This window comes from Protopterus annectens, chromosome 6.part0 (genome assembly GCF_019279795.1).
Source record: "Protopterus annectens isolate FY-2018-M chromosome 6.part0, PAN1.0, whole genome shotgun sequence".
Taxonomy (NCBI): domain Eukaryota; kingdom Metazoa; phylum Chordata; order Ceratodontiformes; family Protopteridae; genus Protopterus; species Protopterus annectens.
Window position 1 is genome coordinate 1,529,873,276 of NC_056737.1, and position 20,234 is coordinate 1,529,893,509.

Consider the following 20,234-nt stretch of genomic DNA (forward strand, 5'->3'; position numbering starts at 1 on the left):
TAGACTTGTTTGTTTTCCATTATTAATTATTGTAATTATTTTACAAATCTAATATGGCAATTTTTCATTGACACCTATAGCGCCTAAGCCACTGATGACTTCACATTTCTCCATTATCAGTAATAGTCTGAGACTATCACACGGTATACTTCTGTATGTGTGAATACTCATGCATATATATCCCTTAATCAACTGTGTTTTAGAAAATGAACATCATTGTTAAATAACTGTTTGTTGAACACACTGATGTAAGACCACTGCAGGTCAGAATGTCTAGCATATGTTGTTCATTGTAAAACATAATGTTATTTGTCAGTTGCACATCTCTAGTCAGTGTGGAACATGAAGGCCTATTGCATTTAGATGTTGAATGGCTATGTATTCCTCTGTTTTCTGCAGGAATATGGATGCATACATGCAACAGTAGTTTGTTAAGAAGGAAAGCATTGTGCTGGGTTTTGATTCAAACTGTTAAGCAAGATGCCAATGTACTTAAATTGTGGCTACCTGTGGGTTCAGATCCACATAGGGGATAGCTTTTATTACATGTTGATCTGTGTAAACATTTTGAAAATGCTTGTATAGATACCTGCTTGTTGATGATTACAGGTATTTAGTACATGCTTGTGCCTATAGTGTTTATTGATCGGATTTCTATAAATATCTCCACTATCTGTAATTTTTATACCAATAACAGCTATTTTAGTTTTATGTGTAAAGGTTTGACCAGAGCGGGATAGTTCTATACACTATGAACATACATCTCAACCAATCAGGGATACAACTCAGTATAATCAGGAAATAACTTAGAAATAATCAGTGACAATCAGGGACACATTTTCTATGTTACTACTATTACGATGTGTGACAGTGACAGTATACAGGAATGTCAAATACAATAACATTGGTAAAGGGAATGTACTGTATACCTCTGTCATTATTTATTAAGTGAAATTCACCACTCTTCTGCAATTATTTGGAGGGAGTGAAATGGACAGATATACAGTTTGACTCTACTGTATATCATGGACATCCCCAAATATCAGGGACATTTGTGATGTATAATTTCTTATGTAATAATAAAATCTGTGTAGATATTTCCTGCCCTCCTTCCCAGAGCCAGATCCAGCACTAGACAACTTAGGTAATCACCTACAACCCCACTGGATGGGAGAGGCCCACAGCTGGCTAGGAGGTGCCCTCTGACTAGAGGGGCTGTCACAACATTTACTTTTTAATTTAAAATAAAATAAGCATACAAGTCTTCTTTAAGGGCATTCATCTTTAAGAACGCCATCTGTGTATAATGTTTACATCTCGTCGAGTGTCCACATGCACCTATTGTTGCTGGTGTTGATGCACACTTGTTTCTTCTATTCCTCATTCACGAGCAAAATTTAAACACACAACCGTTCCTGCTCCTCTTTCATAAAAATGTTATCGGTAAGGTGATTTGGTGTAATGTGTGTGTGTGTGTGTGTGTGTGTGTGTGTGTGTGTGTGTGTGTGTGTGTGTGTGTGTGCATGTGTGCGTGTGTGTGTGTGTGTGTGTAAAATGCCCTAGTTAAAGCTGGCATGTTAGTTACAGAAGTCTAGAGCCTAAATCCTCTACACCAACTACCAGATAGTGCATTTTAAAGGAATTGTGAGTTTCAGTACATTTTCAAAAAATTGTGAGCTTTAAGAGAAGAGAAGTTTACTGCTACTCATGCCAAGTCTATTAATGTGCACCTGGGAGGCAACTCCGAAATATGCTCTGAGTTAGTGCAAAATGACAAAAAATACACTGAACCCACAGACATTGCCAACATCCTGGCAGAAAGGTTCAGTGCAAAATTCTCCTCCCTTCCCCCCCAAAAGAGCAAATGTCTATCCCAACAGAGTGTAGCATTCCTGAGATCACAGATGCACAGGTGAGAGCTGCCCTCTCCAAAGCAAAAAACACAGCATCAATGGGACCAGACGGTGTCCCAGGCTGCGTCTTACACAAGCTCCAAGAAGAACTAAACCTTCATATAAAGTCACTGTTCAATCTCAGCCTTACTACAAGATATGTACCCAAGGAAAGGCATACAGCAACAGTGGTCCCACTCCACAAAGGTGGTGCCACAACAGACCCCGGAAACTATTGCCCTATAAGCCTGACTAGCCTGGTCTGCAAAGCTATGGAGCGTATCATCATGGAAATCATAAACAAAGACATTGGGAACCTCCAGACACTGGATCCTACCCAATTCGGCTTTAGTAAGGGTAGATCTTGCCTCTTGAACCTGGTCGACTTCTTTGAAACAGTTACCAAAGCCATAGATGAAGGGAAGTTAGTCCACACAGCCTACCTGGACCTCGCAAAAGCCTTCAACACAATACCCCACTCGGGCATCATAAATAAGGTCACCAGCTTAAATATCAACCCCTATGTCACAAGATGGGTTGCAAACTGACTCAGGGATAGACCCACATGGTGAGAATAGCAGGTGCCATGTCAGATTCTAAACCAGTTACAAGTGGCATCCCACAAGGCTCAGTCCTGGGACCTCTCTTGTTCGGTATATATTTCTCCAAGGTACAGGCTAACACGGGTGGACAATGGCTGACCAAGTTCACAGATGACTGCAAACTGGGTGCTGTAATCGACTCTCCAGCTGACACAAGCATCCTCCAAAAGGGTCTCACAGAGACGGATAACTGGTGATAAAGCCATGGCCTAAAGCTAAATGCCAAAAAGTGCATAGTCATCCCCTTTGGGAAAAACAAAGTGCCCACAAATTACCACATAGGTGGTAATCCATTAAGTACAGAAGAAGTAATTAGGGACTTGGGGACCCAAGTAGATAGCAATCTCTCCTTTGACAATCACATTGCCAAAGTGGTTAGAAAGACCTTCTATATAGCCCACTTTATCATGAAAGGGTTCACATCTAGATCAAGAGAGGTCATTGTGCCCCTCTACTCATCACTTATCAGGCCCATAATTGAATACAATGCCCCATTTGGGATGTACCTTACGCGACACCTGCAGCAACTGGAAAGACCCCAAAAGTACCTCACCAAGAGGATCAAGGGGCTCAAACAGATGCCCCTATGCAGTTCAGCTAAAGAAACTCCAGCTCTACTCAGTTGCATACCGCCTACTCAGAGGCAATCTGTGTCTGACGTATAAAGCCATGTCCAACCCAGAATTAATGGACATGCTTCACCTCAGGAAATCCAAATCCCTTAGAGCTACACACTCCAGGGACTTGAACCTCAGCACAGAAATAAATAGGACATGCTGGAGGGACAGATTCATATCCCAGAGGCTCCCCTCATTCTGGAACAAAATCCCAATCCATGTTAGGCAGAGCCCCTCACTGACCCTCTTCAAGAGAAATGTTGACAAGAGGATGGGAGATCGTAAGTTTACCCCTGGGATCTCTTCTGTGTCCCTGCTTGACAGAGGTACAGTAAACTAACCTTAAAAGGGCTACCTTCTGTGACCTACTATACAGAGGCACAGTCAACTAATCTAAAAGGGTGGCGGAAGCCAAACACACTCTGGCTAGGCTTATAAATGCCCTAGGGCAAATAGCCTAGTATCAACCTATGAACCTATGAACATATGGACTGTTTTGTTTACAAATGGCCATCACTGCTTGTGCTAGAAGATTTGAAGGCAGTTTTAGTAGCACAACATGTAGCATAATTGCTTTTGATGCAGAAGGCTGTGGATTCTACTCCTACACCATGTAGATGGATTGCCAATTCTGTGTTGTACTTTAAGGATGGATAGGGTGCTGCAGTTCTGAGTGTATCCTCCTTTGGATGACATGCCTCATAACTATGAACCCATTGATGGTTTGCCATCCATTCCCTATTGCAATGTTACCAGCTTACCATTTTTTTTTAATGTAACATAGGCAATTGTAGATGAAATACTGAAATATAAAGTTGGTTGCTAGTAGCAACCTTTTCATTAGTTACATATCCCTTTAATGTGGAATTATTCAAATGATGTTTACTTCTGCAGGGATTGTGTATATTGACTGATATTGGTGGATTGTAATGACAGAAGTTTGAGTAGCCTTCTATGGTTAAAATGTTTTAAAATGGGCAGTTTTGTCATTATTGGTTCATACATTTTGTTTCATTGCTTACTGGAAAAATGTTCAAAACTACACATTTATAACATACCTAGCATGTGGTGATGTACTACACAAGGAATATAATTTCATACAGTCAGGAAGGTGAATATAGTAGAATGTATGCATGGCCCTAAAATGTGTGTAAGGGACCTGTGGTTTGAAAACAGCCCAAAGATAAACTTTATCAGTCACTGGCTGGCTGCATTTTTTTGAATGCGGGTTTCAATGCCATTTCAATGAATGTGAGTTTCAAGGGCAGAGGTGTTTTTTCTTAATAGTTAGTCAGCAAATGTCTATCAGTGTTTGTGCTATAAAATTTGAAACAAAAGTTTTAAATTAAATCTAAATATCTGTAATCATTGCAGAAGTAAAGAAGAAAATAGTATGTGCACTGACAGGTGTGAACAGTGTTTATAGTAACTGGAGAGAAATAGCCAAGTAATGGGACACTAGAATGGCTGCGGGAGGGCTGTGGGGCTTTTATGGGGGGCTGAGGGGCTGCTGTGGTGGGACCTCATCCATTACCCTGTCCAGGGCCGCATTTGACCATGATCCAACACTGCTTCTACCTAAACTATATTTTGATGTATGTGATTAACAAGGTCTAGATTAGTTTGTCTGTTAAAAACAGTTATGTGTTCTATAAAAGTGTTCCACAGTCTGAGCTACGAAATGTTACAGTTGTGTTTTTCTGATTTGACCACTGTGCTGACTTGCAGTAAGGTTTGCATATTTTGGTTTACCAATGCACAGCACAGAGAAAAGTTGAACTGTAGTTTAACCATCTTGCAATGTGGAAGGCCTGACGCATTTTATTATTCCATCCCTGCACAGTCATACCTTTGATTTGTTTAACTGTAGTTTCTCCATGCAATGGCAGCCAAGATGGATATGTTAGGCAGATAGGTGGTATGACTGTAATGTGAACATAACTCAGAATCACAGGTTTGAATCTCAGGTAATAAAATCTGTGTTGTTAGTCTTCCAATGTGTAAAGTGTTGTGCATGACACAGCAAAAATGAATATGCAAAATCTCTGATGTTATTCAATGTAAAAGGTAGAAAACATGAGCTGTTTACTCTATTTCACTGGTGTTGTATACATACCTATTATTTGCCATTCATACATGCTTTTTTCTTTTTGCAGGTTAAGAAGATTGAGTGGATGCACAGGCTGGAGGATCAGTGCAGGGAGAAATATATGTTTTATACATTTTCATGTTATTTTACCTAGAGTAGATCTGAGTACTGTTAGAGGACTGGCTTAGTTTGCATTTCCATGCATAAACTACTAAAGCAAGACCCCCAAGCATGTATCCAGTGGCAGATCAAGAAAGTTGAAAAGGGGGGGGGTCCGTTTGGAAAGTAGACCAACAGGAAGTGTGTGGGGGGGTGATAAACAGAGATGACCTTAGATGAAACAGTGCCTCCATCTTGACCTTTACACAATATTCACATTACTTTTTCTTACCTATTCTCATATTTTTATTTTATTCTTACCTATTCTCATGTTTTTAATTTATTCTTCAGCTTTTTCCTACATCCTTTCAACATGCTCTAAGTAGCAAACAGTGCACTATAATAACTAGAATAAATAAGTGGATTAAAACAGGACAGTTGTATAAGTAAATTTACTATAACAGTAGATGTTCAAATGATCCCTGCTGCAGTAGCCTAAGCTATTTGTTTTATATCCTGCAAAGCTTCCGGGCACCTTCCACTCACCCAAACCATTAGCTTAAGCTGAGATAACTAAAAAACAGGTTTGAGTGCCAAGACCTTCAGAGCTTTCATGCCAACTGATAGAGGGAGGCTGAGCCCTGGGAAGACATTGTTAGGGATAAAAAAAACTGTAATAAAAAACACACCAAAGAAAAGGGGGGGTGGAGGGAGTGACTACTGCAGCAGTGAGCATTCAGACATTTACTGCCATGGTACATTTATTTATACAACTGTAGTATGTTCTTCATATTGACCATTGCTGTGATAGCCTTAGCTGTATGGGTAGATTTCCATAGCTTAGTACATCTGGGAGGAAAAAGAAGGGTCCAGGAAGTCCTGGCGAATGGCCTTAGCAAAACTTGACCTAGACCTGGAGAAGGAATCTGCCTTGTTGTGCTTTTTAAAGGTATGTGCAGAAGACCAAGTTGCTTTTTCTAGAAAACGTCTATAATTCAACCCTTCCCAGAAAGCCATAGATGAAACAGGCATGATAGAATATGGCTTGACCCTGCCTGAAATAGTTTTGTTGTGGTGGGAATAACAAAAGGTAATAGCCCAAGATATCCATTTAGAAATAGTCTGCTTTGACACAGGTTTTCCTTTCTCCTTACCTAAACAAGAAATGAACAACTGAGTGAAAGTTCTGAAAAATTTTGTAATGTCAAGATAGTACCTGAACATTCTGTGGACATTCAAGGCATGAATTATCCTTTGTCCCTCATGTTGGGGATCAGGGAATAACACATAGGTATGGATAGTTTGGCTTTAAGTAAATTTGAATGGCAGTTTAAGCATAAAAAATGATTACTTCTCAAGGAAACCCTGTCCTGTGGAAAATGAAATAAGGCAGGCCTACCATAAGAACTTATAACTCAGATATTCTTCTTGCAGAGACCATGTCAGAGCAAGGAATAAAACTGTCTTCCATCTTAAGAACCTCGAGTCAGCCAGATGAGCTTGTTCAAATGGAGCAAGTGTTAGCTTCTCTAACACAAAATTATTGTCTCAATGAGGAGCCACTGGTTTTCTTGGAGATCTGTTATGTATACTCCCCTTTAAAAATATGTTGACATGGGAATGCCCTGAAAAAGGGGGATCCATGTGGAGACATGCTGAAATGGCACACTAATTAACCTTGCTAGAGGAGTAAAATATTGTAAAACAAGTGAAATACTACTCTGAATGGGTTCAGGTTATGTTTTTCACACCAACTAGAAAAACATTTTCAATTTGTTAATATATGATTTTCTAGAGGAGGGCTTTCTTACCTCCATTAGTACCTCCTGCATATCCTGAGTAAACAAGTGCCCAAAAAATACTAAGACCCTAAGATCCAGTCAGTTAAAGTTGTTTGTGGTTGGGATATATAAAATATCCCTATTCTTTTTTTTTAAACAAGAAACATCTTTATTAAATTATCACTTATGACACAGACAATCATACATGTATATAAATGAAAACAAACCATATTGACATATTTTCAGTTGTAAACATTATGCATCACTTATAATCTATCTAGTCATTATCAGTCAAATTACAAAGTTCATTCAATTCCTACCTTCCCTTAAACCTCAGTCTTCCTCCTAAACATTATTCTGCATGTATTGTTCTAGCCATTCCTATTTTTTCCATGTAATTTGTTCCTACCCTTTTCTAAAGCTCCCACTTCAGTTGTTTTATCTCTGTTACTATATTTACTACTTCTAGTACAGTTGGTTTAGATTTTGATTTCCATTTTCTAGTAACTGTTTTTTCGACAGCCACCAGAATTAAACCCAGCAAGGCCTTACTATGTCTAAGCAATTCTGATTCTGCATCACAGATCCAAAAATCATTTCCTTAGTTACACCAATTTGCTCACCCAATATTTCTGATTGTTCTGCAGGGAATTTTTAAAGTCTTCCAACTCATTACAATCCAAAAAGTATGCTCCCAATTATATATTTTGTCTCTGTTCTTGTGCGACTAGATCCAGTCTGTGAAGAAACTTGTGGTAATTGCCCCTGGCCAATTCCAAAAGAAGGGATTATCGCTGTTGCCTGGGCCAGAAGGGAGTCATCACAATAATCTTAGGGGATTATTTCTGAATCTTCAGAATTACTTTGAATATCAGAAAGGGTAGAAAAGCATGCAGGAATATTCCTGTCCAAGAAAAGGAAAAAGTATCTGTCTTCCAGGCCTTCCTGCATGAAGTCTTGGAGCAGAATTTTACCAGCTGATTGTTCATTGGGAAGGCAAAAAGGCCTACTTGAGGAACTCATTTAACAAAAACAGCAGCAGTTCCATTGCGTTCACTTCTCACCATAAAAGAAATAACACTTCACTCTTCTTAAACAAACAAAATTGCAAATTGTAAGCTTTGAAATCAAGCAGATGTAATTTTAGCTCTTTCATCTTTTATTATTAAAAACTTCATCAGACAGCTACTGCTGCTGCTTGAGGAACTCCCCACAGATGGAGCAGATCTTGGAATAGCCCCAATCTAGTTTCCATTCATGAAGGTCTGCTTTTGTCCTGCCCAGCTTGTCTGCCACACAGTTTTGCTCTGAGAATGTAGAATGTATAGTGAGATACTGCTGTAAAGCATGATAACATGTCTAGTTTGCAAAGGAGGTAAGACCTGGTTCTCCCTCATTTTTTATGTATCACATCATTGTGGTATTATCTGTAACAACTTGAAGTCGTCCTGGGGACCAAAGGTAATTTAGAGAGTTGAATGCCTTGATAAGGGCAAACTTCTCCTTTACATTTATGTGCATGTGTCTGTCCTTGTTGTCCTTCTTTACATTTATGTGTTTGTGTTTGTGTCATCCTTGCTGTTCCAGATAGCTTGCACTTGTATCCCACTAGCAAAGTGCAAGGTAACTCTGGTGACTGACTGGAGCAGGAGGGGAGAGGAAAATACCTGGATTCAGGGAACTTGATGTCTCCATCAAGTAATTTATCTTCTCACACATCCCAGAACTGGAATATGAAAAGATAATGGGTGTTGGTGCTAGGACCAAACAGACTTCAGATACCATTGTGTCTTTCTCATGTACAGTCTTGCCAGAGGTATCATGAGAATCATAGATGCCATGAGACTCAGAATCCTGATGTATTCCCTTCCTTACACATTAGAAGGATCCCAACAGTCATAGAAGACATTGTTAACCCCCAGTCCATACTGGCTGAATGTGTAACACCAGAGGGATTGGGGAAAATTCTGGAATAGATCTAAATGTAGATATATTTTTCCTGTGGAACAAAAGCTTTTTGTCCTGAGGTTCTCTTGGAATCCCAGCCTGCCTATGAGATCTCTCACCAAAGAGAGAGACTCCTGACACTTTGTAAAATAATCTGCATAGATAAGTAAAACATCTAAGTGTAGAAAAATGCTACTACCATGTAGCCTACAATGTGCTATATCTGGAGCTAGACACTTTGTGAACACTCTTGAGGCAGTAGATAGCCCAAAGGGTAAGGCAGAGAATGGATAATGTGATCCAGATACATAAAACCTTAAGAAACATCTGAAGCCTTAATGGATAGGAATGTGATGATAAGCATATTTTAAATCTAAGGTTACCAAAAATCTCAAATGGGTTTGAAGGGGTAAGTGATAAAGTTGTGAAAGGATCTTGAACTTGAGCACTATCACAAACTGGTTTAAGATAAAGGTCCATAACTGATCTCCAGGTATTTTCTTTTTTTTTTTTTTTTTTTTTTGGCATCAGAAATATTCTTGAATGAAAACGTCTTCCCCACTGGGAATAAAGAACTATTTCTATTACCCCCTCCTAATAAAGCATGTGCTGTAGGACAGGAGGGAACAGAGGGGTTTTGTCTGGGGATGTGGAAGAATTCCCTGTAAAGGAGGGATCTCTTCCCACTAAGTCAGTCTCAGAACCCATTTGACTGAAACAACCTGTTCAAAAAGAGAAAGAAATGGAGAATCTGACTTTCTGGAAGGAATAAAAGACCACCAGGGTGGGAAGTGGGACAAGGCCCCTTATATATTCATTCTGATTTTTTTGACTGTTTTTTTTTTTGTTGTTGTTGTTCTGGGGGTTCCTGTCTTCTTTTAGGGAACCTCTCCATCATTGTTTTACCAGCATATTGCTGAGACTGTTTGTTTTGTTTCTTGCTGCAGTTGAACAAGAGAGCAAAATAACCTTTGGAAAATTTAGATAGGGAGGTGCAGCAGTGGTAACAAAATCTCTATCCAAAGGTGAATTTAAACGCTCATTTTTTACATCCTCTAGAAGGTTCTGAGAATAAAGCCAGGCAAACCTCTCCAGCACAGTACCAGTACCAGAACCTCACAGGATGCAGTATCTACAATCATAAACACACTTTAAATGATTAGTAATCTGAAAAATAAAAGAAACCAAACCATACAAAAAATATTTTTTTCCTCACAGGAAGGAAATGCAGATAAAACTTTCTTCATATTTTCACCATTAATCACAATAAACTGAAACAAATAAGCCTGACAACTCAAAATTATAAAAATTAAAGTTGCAGAAGCAAACACATTTCCCCAAACTTAAAAACTGTTCTACCCTCCTTGTCAAAAAGGGGAAGGATTAGAGTTAAAATGTTTGGCAGAAACTGGATTAACTAAAACTATTACTGCTGGGTCATGTTTGGAAAGACTGTATAAAAATTTAGAAGTTTCAGGAATATTATACATTATATTTTTCTTTTTAGGGGCAGTTAGCTGGGTATCAAGAAAAGTGCAAGCAATAACACACACTTTGTCCAGAGCTGATAGAACTGGGGAAATGGGTAAAGGTTTTGGAAATTCCTTCTATAACAGCTAATAGCATTTTCTGGGGGACTGAGAAACCTCTGTGTTCTCACACTGAATACACCTGCACATTCTGGAAATAGTCTCAAGAGAAAAGAGAATCATTCATAGGGAAATTCAGGTAACATGCTCTCCACTGAGTCTGAATCAGAATTCTGAGGGAAAAATGTATCTGTTCCATCATATTCCTCTCTGCATTTAATTTCTTGAATCTCTTCAGGAAAAGAGGAATCATGTTTTTTTTTTTGTTTACCAAGAATCACCTGATAAGAAAGGTCAATAACTTGTGCAAGACCCTGTGCCGGACTTAATAAACTATGCCTATCCAGTGAAAATGAAGCAGAAGAAGCTATAAATTTAGTTTTCTGTTTCTTTTTGTCAGGAAAATTAAGGCAAACACATTTTTTAATGGCAGCAATAACCTCCTCAGGGATGGGCACAACATTCTGGTTAAGCAGGGACACTTCCCCTGCCCCTTCTTGCAACACCAACAAAAGTGGTTCTCAGGATTTGTGTTAACATGCATTTTCCGAAGGAAATAAAGTCTGAAACTTAAATGCGTGGTATCATTTAGGGATTTCAATCCTCAATGATTTGTCAGAAAACCACACATTTTATCATGAGAGCACACCAAAAAATATGAGGGAAAAATCTGGAGATTCTGCAAAAATCTGTAAGTTGAAAGGTATGCATGTTTTAAAATAAAATAAAAAAAATGTTCTCTGAAGCAACCTCCTTATGTAGGAGTCTCTTTCTGAACCTCTACACACTCATACATGCCCACATGTACTCACACATACTCACATACATGCACTCCCTCACACTCACATATACACATGCACTCACACACAGTCATATAGATATTTTCATACACTTGCATACTTGCACTCACTTGCACTTGTATATAAATATACTCGCATACAATCATATACACTTACTCATACACTTGCATACATGCACTCTCGCACACTCGCATACACTCGCATATACACATGCAGTCACACACACCCGCATATACACATGCATTTGTATATAGTCATATACACACACTTGCAAACAGTGGCATACATGCAGTCACGGACACTCACAGACATTTGGAGACACACACACACACACACACACACACACACACACGAATGCACACACTTTCTCCTTTTCTGATGTCCCTTTTGTGTAGAACATTTTTCTTTAGTTATAAAAAAAAAAATCTGAGCCAGGAGCTGGGGGCACAGTTCATGACTTGGTTCTGGTGTCCTTGAGTGAGACTTCCCTTCTCCATCAGTGTCTCCAAACTTCGGAAGTCTGTATCTCCACCACTTTAGTTTACCTTGTTTTGCAAACATTATTTTTCCAGTAGTGGCTACACTGCTATCACTGGATGAGTCAGTGGAACGTCCAGGAAGAGGCCAGGCTATTTTCTCTTTCCCTCTCGATAAACTCCTATCAGCTTCTCTCTCAACAGCAAGCCTAAAAATGTACTACCATTGTATTACTTTGGCGGCCATGGTACATGTTTCTAGTTTCAAGATTTGCTAAGTTTTTTTTAAATTCTTTTTTAATTTTGTGCAATGCTTTTACTGCCCATAAATCAAAGCAGCAAAAGGGGGAGGCACGCACTCCTGTGCAAAAGCCTAAATCCGTCATTGGTATCTGTTAGGTAACTGCAATAGTCATGCAATTCTTATGATTACCAATATGTATTTCATAAAAAAAAAAACCTGCACATGAGTTAAGAGCAGGCCATGTTTGCTGAAGTTAATGTTATGAATTGTACATCACTACCTAGATGGCAGTCAGTTATGTGTAACTGTCACAGTGCTATTACTTATGCTGTTTCCCATATACATTAATAGTGTTTCACTTCTGTTTGTACTGTAGGTGGTGCTCAGTGACTGTGCTGTTGTGCAAAGCTTACCTATTCCCATACTGAATGGGTGCCTGCTTTGTGTTTGGACTGCTGTTGGTGGGCTATATCTAGCATGCACTTCCGTTCAACATGGGTAGTGCTTCTCCCTACAAGTCTGTTGATGGTTTTGTTACAACACACTTGTATCCTGTATTTAGGGATAGTTGTACTCATAGCCATTCCTGTACTTCATTTATATCTGCCTGTTAACTAATCACTAATCAGCATCACACTGTTTGCATTTTGCAGTCAAATACATAGTGACTGCTAAAAAATGTATGTAGGGCATTGATATGTTACCAGAGGGGCAATACTGTGTCTAAGACATAACTTATGGCTTTATATATCATATGCTGTCACTGTGTTTATGATTGTCCATTATATCTAGGGTGTTGTGTTGCATTCCAAAGATTTCATGTTGTTGTCCAACCAATTACCATGTTCCATTGTTGATCTCATTTGCATACAGCTTTTTATATTTTGTACTGAATTGTCTTCTCACTATATCTTCATTAAAATATCTTAATTGGTGGCAGTTCACATGATTCATTACTTGCAGACACAACTGGGTTACAGTTGTGAGTGATTCACATATTCGCATACCGACAAAAATGTGTGAAGCACACATATAAGACAAGAAACATGGAGATAATGATAGTCTTTTAGACAGTCTGTTTGCCAATGTAGGGAGATATCCCTTAAGTATTTCCCACTACAGGTCACAGTAGTTACATTATGTTGTCAATTTCATGGTGGTTTAAGAGTTGTTTTGTAATGTAAGTATATATTAGTGTTGTATGCACCAGTGTTATGACATGCTTGTCTTCATATGTCATGGTATCTGTGTGCTGGGTGTGCACATTTGCCATCCTTAACAATGGCTGGTAAACAATTGTTCAGGTAATGGTATCGGCTATGTTAAGCAATCCATGTCATGGCCTGGAGTAACCTGCTGATATTCTCTGCTGGATACAGTGGCCCTGATATGGGCCTCTATTGAAATCATCCATAACTATAGACAGTAGGATATATGGAATTTATTGTGCACATGAAAGTCCACATAGTAGCTGTATCTGGGTGGTGCAGTGGTTAACATTGTTGCCTCACAACAAGAGGCTCTCCAGTTCAATTCTTGGCTGGGGTGCCTTCTGTGTGGAGTCTACATGTCCTCCCTGCACTTGTGTGGGTTTCCTCCAGGTACTCCGGTTTCCTCTTACATTCCAAAGACGTGTTGGGAGCATTTCTCCATGGGTCTCTGCTGAAAATAGGCTCTGTCCTAGTCAAACTTTCCCAGTCAACAAATGTTAAATTAAAAAAAAAATCTGTTTTATTATATTCCTTATACATTATCCTTTTAGGCCATATCATGTGAGAATGCGATTTTAATGACACTGTGATACACCTTTCTTCTCATATGCAGATATCATGTTGAAGGCATAGTAGTTCATGTCTGTTACATTTTTATGTACACATTAGTTTGTGCTTCATGGCAGCCATTTTTTACACAGGAATGTGTGGTTTGATAGACATGTGGTTTTCATTGTTATGTTTTGGATTCATGACCTACATCACATATGGTGTTAGAATTGACTATGGGCATGCCTTATTGTAATGTGTCATACTGAATGCTTTTTGCCTGTGTATTGTGTCATAGCAAGTATGTTATGTACTCATATAGCTGCAGGTATATATATTATGTACTTTCTTTCCTGTTATGTGATTCACCTTGATGGAGCATGGCACCTGTGGGTGCTCGCCCATTAGATGCCAGAGACGAGCACATAGCAGACCACTGTCTAAGTCCTCATTTGACAATGATGACCAGGATGGAGATGATGATGATGACTATGAGGAAGGACCTGTACCCACACTGCCATCATCCCTGCTGCACCCTGGAGAAGTCACCACCACCACCACTAGATGATTTTACTGACCAGATCCAGGAGGTAATGACAGATGTCTTTTAGACACAGATAAGGGACCTGATAGGAAATTTCTTCCAAGATATAGCATGGAATATGCAGAAATCATTCAGGGAAATAGCCCTGAGAAGATCATTCGTGATGTACATCCACAAGGATGAGCCTTAGGGAACATAAGTATTGTCTATGTGATCCACTTTTGTACTGCTGCCACCATTGTGTTTGCCGTATAAGCAATTTGACTGTATAAGCACACTTGCACATGAATATCATATTGTTGCCATGCTTATGTGATACATGACCAACTGTACATTGCTGATATGTGACATTTTGCATTATGCTGCACCTGGTGCATGACACACATTACCACATCAGACTTGCAGTCACCATGCCGATGTCCATGAGTTTCTGCACTTGATGTATACATTATTTCATGTGGATAGGTGTGGTACTCATTATGTGTGTGTGTGTGCATGTGTGTACTCCTATTGATGCAGTCCAACATATTGTTGTTATGGCCAATGCACTGTGGCCCTGTATGTCACAGTTATGCACTTTGCAGTTAATCTGCTTCTACTGATGCAATAGTTCCAGTGTTTATATGTGTGGGATGGACAGCAACTCACAAACAACATTTTGCCCATATTTCACAAATAACGCATTGAGATGGGTATGATTTCTGGGTTGCCATGTCATGTCTGTTCAACAACAGGACATGTCCTTGCCCCTGCACTTTGTATGATACTTTCCTACTGTCACATTGGCATACTGGCATTGTGTGGCATGTAGTGGCAATGATGGTGCCATGTTGTATCATCTAACTGTGTGTGCTATATATGGGCAGTCCTATTTTATATAATGCATAGACTGTCACTGTATCGTTTATGTATACACCTTGGGATTGTTGATTTTTATATCAACATAAAAATATGCCTTTTTTGGCCTTTGTTAAATTTTTACATACATTGCTTATTCACATTTAGTGGATATAAAAGTGTACACACCCCTGTTAAAATGCCAGGTTTTTGTGATATAAAAAATGCTGATAGACTCCTACCCAAGAAGACTGAATTTTGTAATTAAATCAAAAGGTGCTTCATCAAAATATTAGTTTAAAGGTGTGCATACTTATGCAACCAGCTTGATGTATGTATTTTTTATTTTTTATATTTTTTCCCCTGACAGATTTGTTTGTTTTTCAATTGAATTGTACAGATTATAGGTCACACTAAAGGTGGGAAATGTTTTGAAGTGATTTATTGTGGTCTCATGTTTTATATCACAAAAAACAGGCATTTTATCAGGGGTGTGTACACTTTTTATATCCACTGTACATGCCCATATTTTGACAACTGGTATACATATGCACTGATTTATGTACATGTCTCTGCACATATTCCAAACAATAGAGAAACCCCATTGTACCTCGGAACTGTGAGCATTCTCACAGGACTGTTCTTTGCTCAGTCATACCCATGGTCAGTGATATATCTATCTATCTTTATCTATATAGCTATATATATATATATATATATATATATACACACATTTATATATATTACCACGTGTTTATCCCACATGTTGTTGTACACTGACATGACAGTATATATGTGTATGTGATACTGATTCTTAACTTGTTTGCCTAAGCCGCTTGTTATTAGATGGTTGTACAACAGTGTGTGAGTGTGTGTGTGTGTGTGTGTGTGTGTGTGTGTGTGTGTGTGTGTGTGTGTGTGTGTGTGTGTGTGTGTGTGTGAGTTCTACATGGCCATGTTTATTGCTGCCAACAATGCAGTCTGGCCATGTGATTAACACTGGCCATTTGCTTCAGTGTAGCACAGGTTGACTTCACACCACCCTATGTGGTATACACATGCATTTGCAATGCGTCCCCTTACATAGTATTGTCCTGCTTTATCTTTTGCCTACTTAGCTTTGCTGGCATGTCCACTTTGATGTAGGACCATGCTGTCCACCTCCCTTCCCACTTTGTAGGTATGGCATATATCTTGCACATATGCACAGTATATGTTAAACTTTAAATTATCATCCATTATTATACAGTTGTATTTTTAGAAGGTCAACTTGTGCCAACCCTATGGCCATTATACACATGCAGAAAATATGCACACAAGTTGCTAGCTATTGCTTGCATTACATCCTTGTTCCTGTTATTCTGTTGTGGTATGTATTACCCAGAGTAATTTCTCATTGTTCATGTGCCCAAATTGATAGTAGTTATATCGCATTAATCACAGGGTTCATAATGTATATTATTCCATGTCATTGGTTTGTGTATGCGTATTGACATTGCTTTCCAATAGCTTCCTGTCAAGCCTTTAAAGGTCATACATGTGTCTACACCTGTATGTTGCCTCTGAATGTGACATATGCATTCCATTACATGCCTGTTTGGGCTGTGTACACCTACATGTGGAAGGAGCAGTCAGTTTGTTGTACTGCTGTTTGGCACTGTGTTTGGTAGTTTTCTTTTTCCATGCATGGTCAGAGAGTCTATTCTGACCTTTCCTGGTATTCTTCAGTATTTCAGGGGCTGTGTTTACTCATCTGTGCTATTTCTGGGCTTACACTTACATTGCTGACAGACCCCAGGATTTAATAAACTCTGTGTAGGCACAGTGTAGAGCCTACATGGAATGTTACCATGTCCATGTACACGGTTCCCCTTGGCAGCATGCCATGCATATTAATATTGGCGCGTTGTAAAGGGAAAGCCATGGAACATGGTTATTGAATCAGTGTATAGAGTATACTGCCAACTGTGTCCACATATGCGTAAAACACTCCCTGCACTGTAGAATTGTATAATGTCAAGTGGTTATTTTATTGTTGTGTTTATTTTATTTTTATTTTTGTCTTATTTGCTTGTATTTTTTTTTAAAGTATGTTTGTGTGGCATGGAGCAGAGCAATGCTAAGTGATGCCAAGACACCTGCCAGACATCTAAAAATAGAAACCAGATGCAATTATTTATTTAAAGGTCATGTTTAAGCATAGCTGAGCTGGTTTGCATGGCATGGCACAGTACTCAGCAGTGCTTATAGACAGCTATGAGGTATATGTAATGGTATAGCTGAATTCCACATATCCTTGTAGCTAAATGGGTGGAGGTACAGCCTCATGAGCAATAGTGCAGGGTTTGAATGCATGCAAGGAAAACTAAGCAGTTATTTTTGAAATACAAATTATACCACTTATATTTAAATTCTGGCCTGCTGTGCTCCGCTAAGCTCTACTAAGCTCTGCTAACCCCTGCTAAGCACTGCATAAACACAATAATGGCTGAAAATGTTTATGAACTGGTCTGCTCTGCTTAGCTGGTTTGTGCACTGCTAAGCACTGCTAAGCATTTAGGTCTTCAAGTTTTCACACTGCTTAGCTGAGCTGAGCTGATTTGTGCACTGCTAAGAGAAGCAATGCATTTTTAAATGTTGCCCAATGGTGTGTAAGGGTGGGAAAACAGACTATATTAAGTCCAATAGGTAGGAATACAGCATAATCCATTGGAGTTCTGTCTCTGAAGAATACTATGGCAGGTGCTGGTGAGGGTTCGCGCTTTCACGCACAGGGTTGGGGCATGCTGGAGTCCAGGGTCATGGCCAGACTCCTTGTAAAAAAACATGAGGGTTGGCTTCTGCAGGGAGGTTACCAGGGTGCAGAGTGCAAGGCCTAGGACGGGTTGGCAAGAGACCTCACCAGTGCAACTGGTATCCCCTGCACAGGTGAGAAGTGTCATCACCGCTAAAGGGAGATCTCTTGGACACCTGAGTCCAAGAAATTTGGGCAGGGGATGTCCCACATGTATGTAAGCCTTTGATACTATTCCCCACTCAGGTATAATAGATAAACTCTTTCAACTAGGCATCAAACCATATGTTACCAGATGGGTAGCAATCTGGCTCACTGATAGACCCCCACCTAGTCAAAATAAGGGAAACAATCTTAAGTAGTAGACCCGTAACAAGCAGTGTACCCCAGGGATTGGTCTTGGGGCTTCTGCTGTTTGGGGATATACTTCTCAGAGGTGCAGTCCAAATATAGTGGGCTATGGCTGATTAACTCTGCATATGACTGCAAGCTGGGTGCTGTCATCAATTCCCCTAGTGATGTGGACATCCTCCAAGAGGGCCTCACCCAAACAAATGACTGGTGCCAGAAACATAGCCTCAAACTGAATGCCAAATAAATGCAATATCATCCCTTTTGGGGGGAGTGATGCCCCCACAAATTATCACATTGATAATAAGGTACTAAGTACGCAATCAGTCATGTGGGACTTGGACACCCAGGTTTATAAAAAAATTATATTTGACCACCATATTGCATCTGTTGTGTAGAAAGCTTTCTACATGGCCCACCTCATTAGTAAGGGTATCGCATCCAGGGATAAGGTGGTCATAACATCCCTGTATTCTTCCCTTATAAGACCCATTATTGAGTACAATTCCCTTTTGGGCATGTACCTCATAAAGCACATACAGCACCTGGAGAGACCACAGAGGTTCATCTCCAAGAGAACCCAGGGCTTCAAACATCTACCCTACACAGATAGGCTAAAAGCCCTGTCACTCTGCTCAGTCTTCTACAGATTCCTCAGAGGTGACCTCTGTTTGGCATATAAACCAATCTCAGACCCCGACCTGATGGGACTGCTGCATATCTGCAAATCAAGCTCCACTCCAGTAACCCACATGTATGATGTCAACCTGCTCTGTGGCATCAATAGGACTTGTTCGTGGGACATGTTTGTGTCCCAGAGACTCCCCTTTTGTGGAATAGACTCCCTCTCCATGTAAACCAGAGTGCCTCATTAAACCTTTTTAAGCACAACCTGGATAACTGGATGAAGAACAGAAAATACATGCCTGGGATTCCACTTGTGCCCCTGCTGAACAGTGGCATAGGGTGCTAACTTGTTGGAACATGGGCTAAATTCTTGGCTAGACTTGTAAGGGCCTCATGGCCAGTAGCCTAGTAACTTCCTATGATCCTATGTAAGTACTTTTACCTCTGTACCACCAATATCTAATCTGAATGTCTGCTAAACTGGTATGCATAATGGTGTTCTCTCCCAACAGCTGCAGAGGAGAAGGCTCACAACCTCAAGGTGCATTTCAGGTGCTTGGCCACGTTGCACCATGAGTGTGGTGAGTATGGATGTATTATGCTAACTGTAGTGAAATAAGCAAATAAACAAGAGTAAAGCATTACCTGCAATAAAGTGTGTACATTAAAGTTTGTATTGCAATAAATGTGGACTTAGAGCTGTAGTGCAATAAATTAATAATGCCAATTGTAGTGCAATAAAAACATGAAACAATAACATTGCCTGCATTAAAGTCTATACAAGAAAGTCTGTATTGCAATAACTGTGGAAGTAGAGCTGTATTGCAAGGCCTGAATAATGACAACAGTTGTGCAATAAAAACTTGAAACAGTACCAGAAACTGCATGAAAGTATATACAATAAAATCTGTAGTGGAATAATTGTGGAATTAGAGCTGTTTGTCAAGAAATGAATAATGCCAACTGTTCTGCAATAACACATGAACCACTGCCAATAACACCAAGGTAAATTATGTACATCAGGGTTGTCTTGATTTAACCATTGTAGTACAACTGTATGCATTCAGGCTGGCTGTAAGGGGAAGGTGCTGCAGCCAAGTATAACATTGTAATAGCTATAGCATGTAAATGTAATGGCAGCCAAATGTCTTATTTAACACATACAGTACCATTCAAGGCTGTTTC